Consider the following 6,917-nt stretch of genomic DNA (forward strand, 5'->3'; position numbering starts at 1 on the left):
TCCCGAAATCTTAAAAGTGCATGCGCACTATTCCGTCAAACCGAGCGGCCGCGTCTCGACCGCTCGTCCCGTGCGAATCGTGTGGCCCACGAGGGTCAGGTGCTATTTTGTCGGGAGAGACTATTTTGTTGCCCTCGCCTACCTCTTGCATCTTATCCATTCATCCCACCTCCCACTACCTGCCGCCCCGCACCGCCGCACACCTCCCTGCGACACGGCCGCCTCCCGCCCCTTCTCCAGGCCATGCGCCCCTCCACCGAGCTCCTCCTGCCGGCGATGTAGCTGCCGCCCTGATCCTCCTCCCGGCTACGCAACCTGCCGCCACCGCCGACCTCACGCCGGGATGACGCCCCCGGAGGTCGAGGGGGATGCGGCGGAACCGGAGGTTCAGGCCGAGCAGATCAGCCGGGGTTGTGGAGCCGGAGAAGCAACGCCGCCGTATCCCTCCACTTTCCTAAGGGGACGCCGTCAGAGCTCTTGGGAGGGGACATACAGGTAGGAGGTCGCCTCTCTCTGGATCCATCGATCCAACAGGCTGGGGGTGGGGGAAAGGGCGCGGTGACCGGATTTGTTGTGGTCACGGGTTGAGGACGGGGCGGTGGCGTGCAAGCATTGTTATGGATGGGGAAAAGGAGCATGCATGGACAGGATGGAGAAGTCGGTAGCAGGTGTGTACACCGCCGGCCTCGTTGTGTAGTACAAGGGCGTTGTGGTGGGATCCATGGTGACTGGGGTTGGAGTACAGGGATGCGGCGTTCAAGCTTCACTATGATGGCAAATTCGTCGTGAATGAGTCGGCTTGATAGAGAAGAGCACAGGAGACCGGCTCGGTTGATAAGAGTAGAGTAAGCTAGAGCTAGCATAGATGGGAAAGCAGGGGAGGCTACTCGGTGATACTGCTGGTCTGCTACAATTTTGTGTACGCGTGCGTGCTTTGACTAAGTGGGGACTTGTATTTCTTCAAGGCTTAACTGATCAATGATCTAATCGATTGATTCGTAACCACACAACGATAAGGTACCTTATCTGTTTGGTTCCTTCTGCATTTTCGTCCTCTGTTTTCTATTGAATGTATGTGTTCCTCTTTTCAGATTTATCGGTCTTTTGGGGATGGGTGTATTAGGATCTGGGTGTGAGTTGATGAGTGCTGCTATGCAGACGATACATGTTGGACGATACATGGACGATAGTGTAAATCAGACCATCCATGCAAAAAACTAGGTGCAACACAACCACTGGATTAAACATATCGTGCGTGAATCGTTCAGCAGTATCGTTTGTGAAGTAGTTTCGTAAGTTGATCTATTGTTTACTATTTTCTGTTGGCATCCACCATAGTTATAGTTGCACACATAGTAGTCCTAGTTGGCACATGCATAGCCACCGAGTTGCACAATCTGGTCCGCATAGTCGCATATGAATTGTTTTGCAACTAGGCAGGCCGCATAGTCGCATATGAATTGTTTTGCAACTAGGCAGGTCCCCTTATCCAAATTGTTTTGATTGACTTGCCAACCAAGTAGTATAACTGTTTCTGGGTGGTAATTTTGTTAATTTTGACTAATGTGTTTGTTGGATACACATAATCGTTCTCAGTTGGATACGATCATTGGAATGTTGCACACATGACGATCATTTTTTTGTTGCCATCTATAGTAGTTGTAGTTGCACACATAGTTGTTTTCAATTGGATACGATTATTGGGAAGTTGCATACATGAAGATCATTTTTTGTTGGCATCTATAATAATTCTAGTTGCACACATAGTTGTTTTCAATTGGATATGATCGTTGGGAAGTTGCACACACGGTGATCATTTTTGTTGGCATCTATAGTAGTTCTAATTGTACACATAATCGTTCTTAGTTGGATACGATCATTGGGATGTTGCACATATGACGATCATTTTTTGTTGCCATCTATAGTAATTCTAGTTGCACACATAGTTGTTTTCAATTGGATACGATCATTGGGAAGTTGCATACATGAAGATCATTTTTTGTTGGCATCTATAGTAGTTCTAGTTGCACACATAGTTGTTTTCAATTGGATATGATCATTGGGAAGTTGCACACACGGTGATCATTTTTGTTGGCATTTATAGTAGTTCTAATTGCACACATAATCGTTCTTAGTTAGATACGCGTGTGCGAATGCGCCAACAAGAGTGTATCGCTCCGTGATCCTGTGTGTGCGACTATGGTGATGCGCGTGTGCCACTCCCACAGTCATACGTGAGCTATTATGCTGGTGAGAGTGTTTGACCACCTCAACAACTCTTGCCATTGAGATTTGCAACTTCATCTGCTGCCCCAGCCAACTGCCTACCCAACGGTGTGCAACTTCGTCTGCTGCCCGGCCAACTGCCTACCAGCCGTTGTGCAACTTCCTCTGCTGCCCGGCCAATTGCCTACCAGTCGTTGTGCAACTTCGTCTGCTGTCCTGGCCAACTGCTTAGTAGTCGATGCGCAACTTCCCCCTATTCCGCGGATGTGCGGATTACACCATTTTTAACTACCCCTTATCGTGTGAGATATACAACTTCATCTGCTGCCATGGCCCAACAGTCATAGTTGATGTCCGGCTTTCTTCCCTACCTGTGGACACTCCAGCCCCAACTACCCCTACCAGTAGGATGTGCAACTTCAGCAGCTACACCAGCCAACTGCTTGACAGTCCATGAGCGACTTTAGAAGCATGATTGTGCAACTTCTTCTGCTTAATCATGAAATGTGTTTGCCCCTATTAGAGAGAAAAACTTTGATGCAAACTAAATCAATTTGTTGCTAAAAAAAGCTAATATCATTCAAATACGAAAGAGTGATACATGAACAATATTTAAGGTACCAAACATTCAATGCCAGCATGACATGTCATCTAGCCAACTTAGTATCGCTGTGTGTGAAACTTTCCAATGATCATATTCAATTGAGCCGCCTTCAATCTTTTATTCTTCACGGGGAGGTTCGATTCCCCGTCTCAATCGTTGATCAAAGCTTGAACAACCGAAGATTACGACACCTGTGGTCAAGCATGATGAGAATGGAGCATGGGCGGCGCCATACGGGGTGGCGGCAATATGGTCGCGGTCGAGGCAGACAACGGCCCTGGTAGGGAGCAAAATGCGACCTACTCTTCCTTCCTAGCGCCACTGCCGGCGAGATGGCCATGGCTGAGGCGGACGGGCATGCGGGCTCGTGGTGGCACCTACTTCCATCAATATGCCCGCGATCGAGGTGGACGAGCGCAGGTGGAGGTGCGCTTGGGAGCGGCCGAGGCAGAGCGACATGCTCGTGATGGACGCGGTCGAGGAGGGCGGGCGAGCTCGTTGTAGCCTCAAGTTCCATCGCGATGGGATCTATGGGGAAAACGATAGGCAAAGAAAAGAGGAAAAGGGGGTGATTGGTGGGGTTCAAATGATTGTAAGGGTCTATTTTGAGCATATTTTCTGAAAACACTCCGTTTTGTAACTTTGAAAGTTTCTTATCTAACCGAGAATTACTGTGTGCAATTAGAACTATTGCAGATTCCAACAAAAGAGTGAATAGGAAAATAGATTAACTTAATAAAAACATCATCTATCAAACTTAGAATCATCGTGCAACTTCCCAATTATTATATCCAACTAAAAACTATTATATGTGCAACTACAACTACTGCGGGTGCCAACAAAAAAATGACTAGAAAAAATAGATTAAGTTAAGAAAAAAATATCATCTAGCAAACTTAGTATCGCGATGTTGTGCAATTTTCCAATGAGCATATCCAACTGAGAAATACTATGTGTGCAACTACAACTACTACGGATGCCAACATAAAAAGTGACTAGAAAAAATAGATTAACTTAAGAATAAACATCATCTAGCAAACTTAGTGTCGCCGTGTTGTGCAACTTTTCAATGATCATATCCAACTGAGAACTACTATGTGTGCAACTACAACTGCTGCGGATGCCAACAAAAAAAGTGACTAGAAAAAATAGATTAACTTAAGAATAAATATCATCCAGCAAACTTAGTGTCGCCGTGTTGTGCAATTTTTCAATGATCATATCCAACTGAGAACTACTATGTGTGCAACTACAACTGTTGCGGATGCCAACAAAAAAATGACTAGAAAAAATAGATTAACTTAAGAAAACATCATCTAGCAAACTTAGTACCACCGTGTTGTGCAACTTCCTAAGGGTTAAATCCAACTTGAACTACTACCATAGCCAACTATGTTCTAACCAAAGTAATTTCCTTGATTGTTTTCTATCAATCTTATGAATGAGCTTAAGCTGCAGGTGTGTGAGAGTTGTTTCTCCCCGAGGTTTACCAAAGAGGGTCCTAGTTGCTTTGGTTAGGGACACCATCGCTTCATGCATAGGCCTCTGTATCATGGGATTCCAGAATCAAGCCTCGCTATCGCAGACCACATTCCTCACTGCCATTTCTTCAAACACCATGCGTGCAGGACCACCAACACAGCAGTCTCTTCAGGTACATGACGACTCGTCATCGACGAGCAGCTTGACTGCTCGCTCAACTCGAGCACGGGAGGGCAGCTTGAGTACGAAGACACGGTACGTCTGCACGGGCAGCGGCCAGAAGTCCACCCCGACGAGCACGTGGAGGAAGAACTCAGCGGGGGCGAAAGGGTCGGCGGCATCGGTCGCTGGAGGAGGGTGCCAGTGAGCCGGCGCAACGGCTTGCACACAGTCGGCACGAACTCCCTAAGGCAGGCGTACAACAGCTCGAGATACAGACAGAGCTCCGATTTTTGCCCCGGCTTGCGTGTGCCGCCGGCAGTGGGCGCGAGGGTGGAGACCCAGGACTGGATGCGGGGCGCGATTTGTGGATCGGGGCGTACGCGGAGGCGGCGGGATCGGAGAAGGAGACAGGAGAAGAGGAAGTGCTCCAAGACGGAGAGGTGGAGCTCGGAGCCGACGGGCGGCGAGGAGCGGGGATGCGAACAGGCCGTAGCCGGGGGCGCCGGCGAGCGCGATGAAGCGGATGAGGGCTCGGCGGTCAGCGACAGCGAGGAGCTGGCCGCTAAACGCCAGACGGTTCGCGGTTGTGGCACCTGGCGCAAGAGCCTTCCGATCAGGAAGAGATTTCAGGTAAAAAAAAAAAATTTAGGCCGGCCGCTCGGGCAGGCCAACGAGCAGCCGGCCGCTGCGTAGACTCGTCCTACATGTATACCTGCCTTCGTATCGTTATTTGTATAGTACATACTCGCCGTTGGCTCGATCATTGGGGGGCGGGGGGAGGACTCTGCTCGCCCCTGTCTCCGCCACGGTAAGGGGCTTCATTTTTTTTATGAAATTGATATGTGGCTTCATTGTTAGTAGTTCGTGTGAACTTGTGAGTGCCATGGTTTACATTAATATGATGTGGTAATGTAGATGAGATGAGAATTTTGTATGCAAAAGGAGGTGTGAATTAGCAAAGGGGGAAATATTGGGAGGGATCTGCTAGTTCACACCCTCCTAAAACCCAATACTCTGCGTATTTCCTTTAGGGAGACTCCCGACAAGCAGCTATTGGGAGTTATACAAGTATAATCGGTCTGCTAAAGATGCACTTAGTTAACACTATTGCGTATGAAGCTTGGGTAAAAAAAGAAGAAGCATGATGCTAGCATTTAATCCTCAATAACACATGTATCTTAACATGCAACCATGGTAATCATGCATGGAAAAATACTCATCTCAACATGTAAAATGCATGCAGAAAAGGCTCAATCATTTCCATTATATTATGCTACTTATATTCAATAAATATGTATAATTGCATCTATTTTAAATATTATTAATTCAAGTATTCATGTTCACATAATCAAACAATTCCCACAACAATGCGCAAGGTATTATCTAGTATGCAAAGTAAATAAAACAAGAGAGAGTGTTAAATAATCCACGGAAGCTATTGAGGTTTAAGCCTTTAACACCCTAAAATGTTACCAAGGCAATTTTTCCATCTAAGAATGTAACAGACGCGTAAGCTCATTTGAGATAAAGATGTGCTTGGCTTCGATTAGCAAACTGTCTGGGTGGTGTAGTTGGTTATCACGTTAGTCTCACACACTAAAGGTCCCCAGTTCGAACCTGGGCTTAGACATCTTTTTCTTTTGACATTTTTTTTTGGATAGCATTATTAGTTTTTCAATCTCCGGCAAGGGACAAATACGAGAACGGGGTCTTTTTTTTTTTTTGCATGGTGAGAACGGGGTCGATAAAAACCTAAGTTTTAAGAGTTTTTGTGTTTCCCAATTATCTGATTTCTATCCTGTTCCTTGCGTACGAGCAAATTAAACTGCTTCAGTGAGGGAAACTCTCGAGTACCGAACCAAGAGTGATCAAAAGTAATTTTCCTATTTTCGCCGACACGTGATAATCACCTGTAGCTTTCACCACTGGGTTTTGCTATGTCGGCACGCTTTGCGCTTGCAAAGTACTTCTCGGCTAGTGGATCATTTAAGCAGAGCGGCCAGCTTTTCGCACGGTGATCCACTAACGGACCAGCTAATTAGTCACTTTATCTTAAAAAAAAGCTAATTAGTCACTATTGTCTGAATTTTCTATCTAAAGTCACATTCTAAAGTTTCAAAAAATTCTGTAAAAAAAATTCCACATGTTCAAATGGATTATACCATATGTGCCTAAAGTTTGCCGATGATATAGGTTACCATGCGGACTACGCCAATAAAAGACAACTTTGTGATTTTGAAAATGGTGAACAGTACACTCGCTTTCACTGTTAAAAATCCACGAAATTGTCATGTTCGTGTAGCTCACATGTTAACTTATTTCATCATGAAACTTTATACTCTTGTAGTATATATCCATGTGAACATGTAGTTTGTTTCTAGAATTCCTTGAAACTTTGAGTTAAGGTTTTTTTTCTCAAACAATTGAGCTCCTAAATTCCACC

General features: G+C 45.9%; 1 non-coding gene across 1 annotated transcript; it reads left to right on the top strand.

The window, feature by feature from the left end:
• Positions 1 to 6,030: 6,030 nt before the first annotated feature.
• TRNAV-CAC lies at positions 6,031 to 6,104 on the top strand. The gene has a single exon. It is a non-coding gene; the product is annotated as a tRNA-Val (tRNA).
• The last annotated feature ends 813 nt before the right edge of the window (positions 6,105 to 6,917 follow it).

The sequence above is a fragment of the Triticum dicoccoides genome, chromosome 1B, assembly GCF_002162155.2.
Source record: "Triticum dicoccoides isolate Atlit2015 ecotype Zavitan chromosome 1B, WEW_v2.0, whole genome shotgun sequence".
Classification (NCBI taxonomy): Eukaryota; Viridiplantae; Streptophyta; class Magnoliopsida; order Poales; family Poaceae; genus Triticum; species Triticum dicoccoides.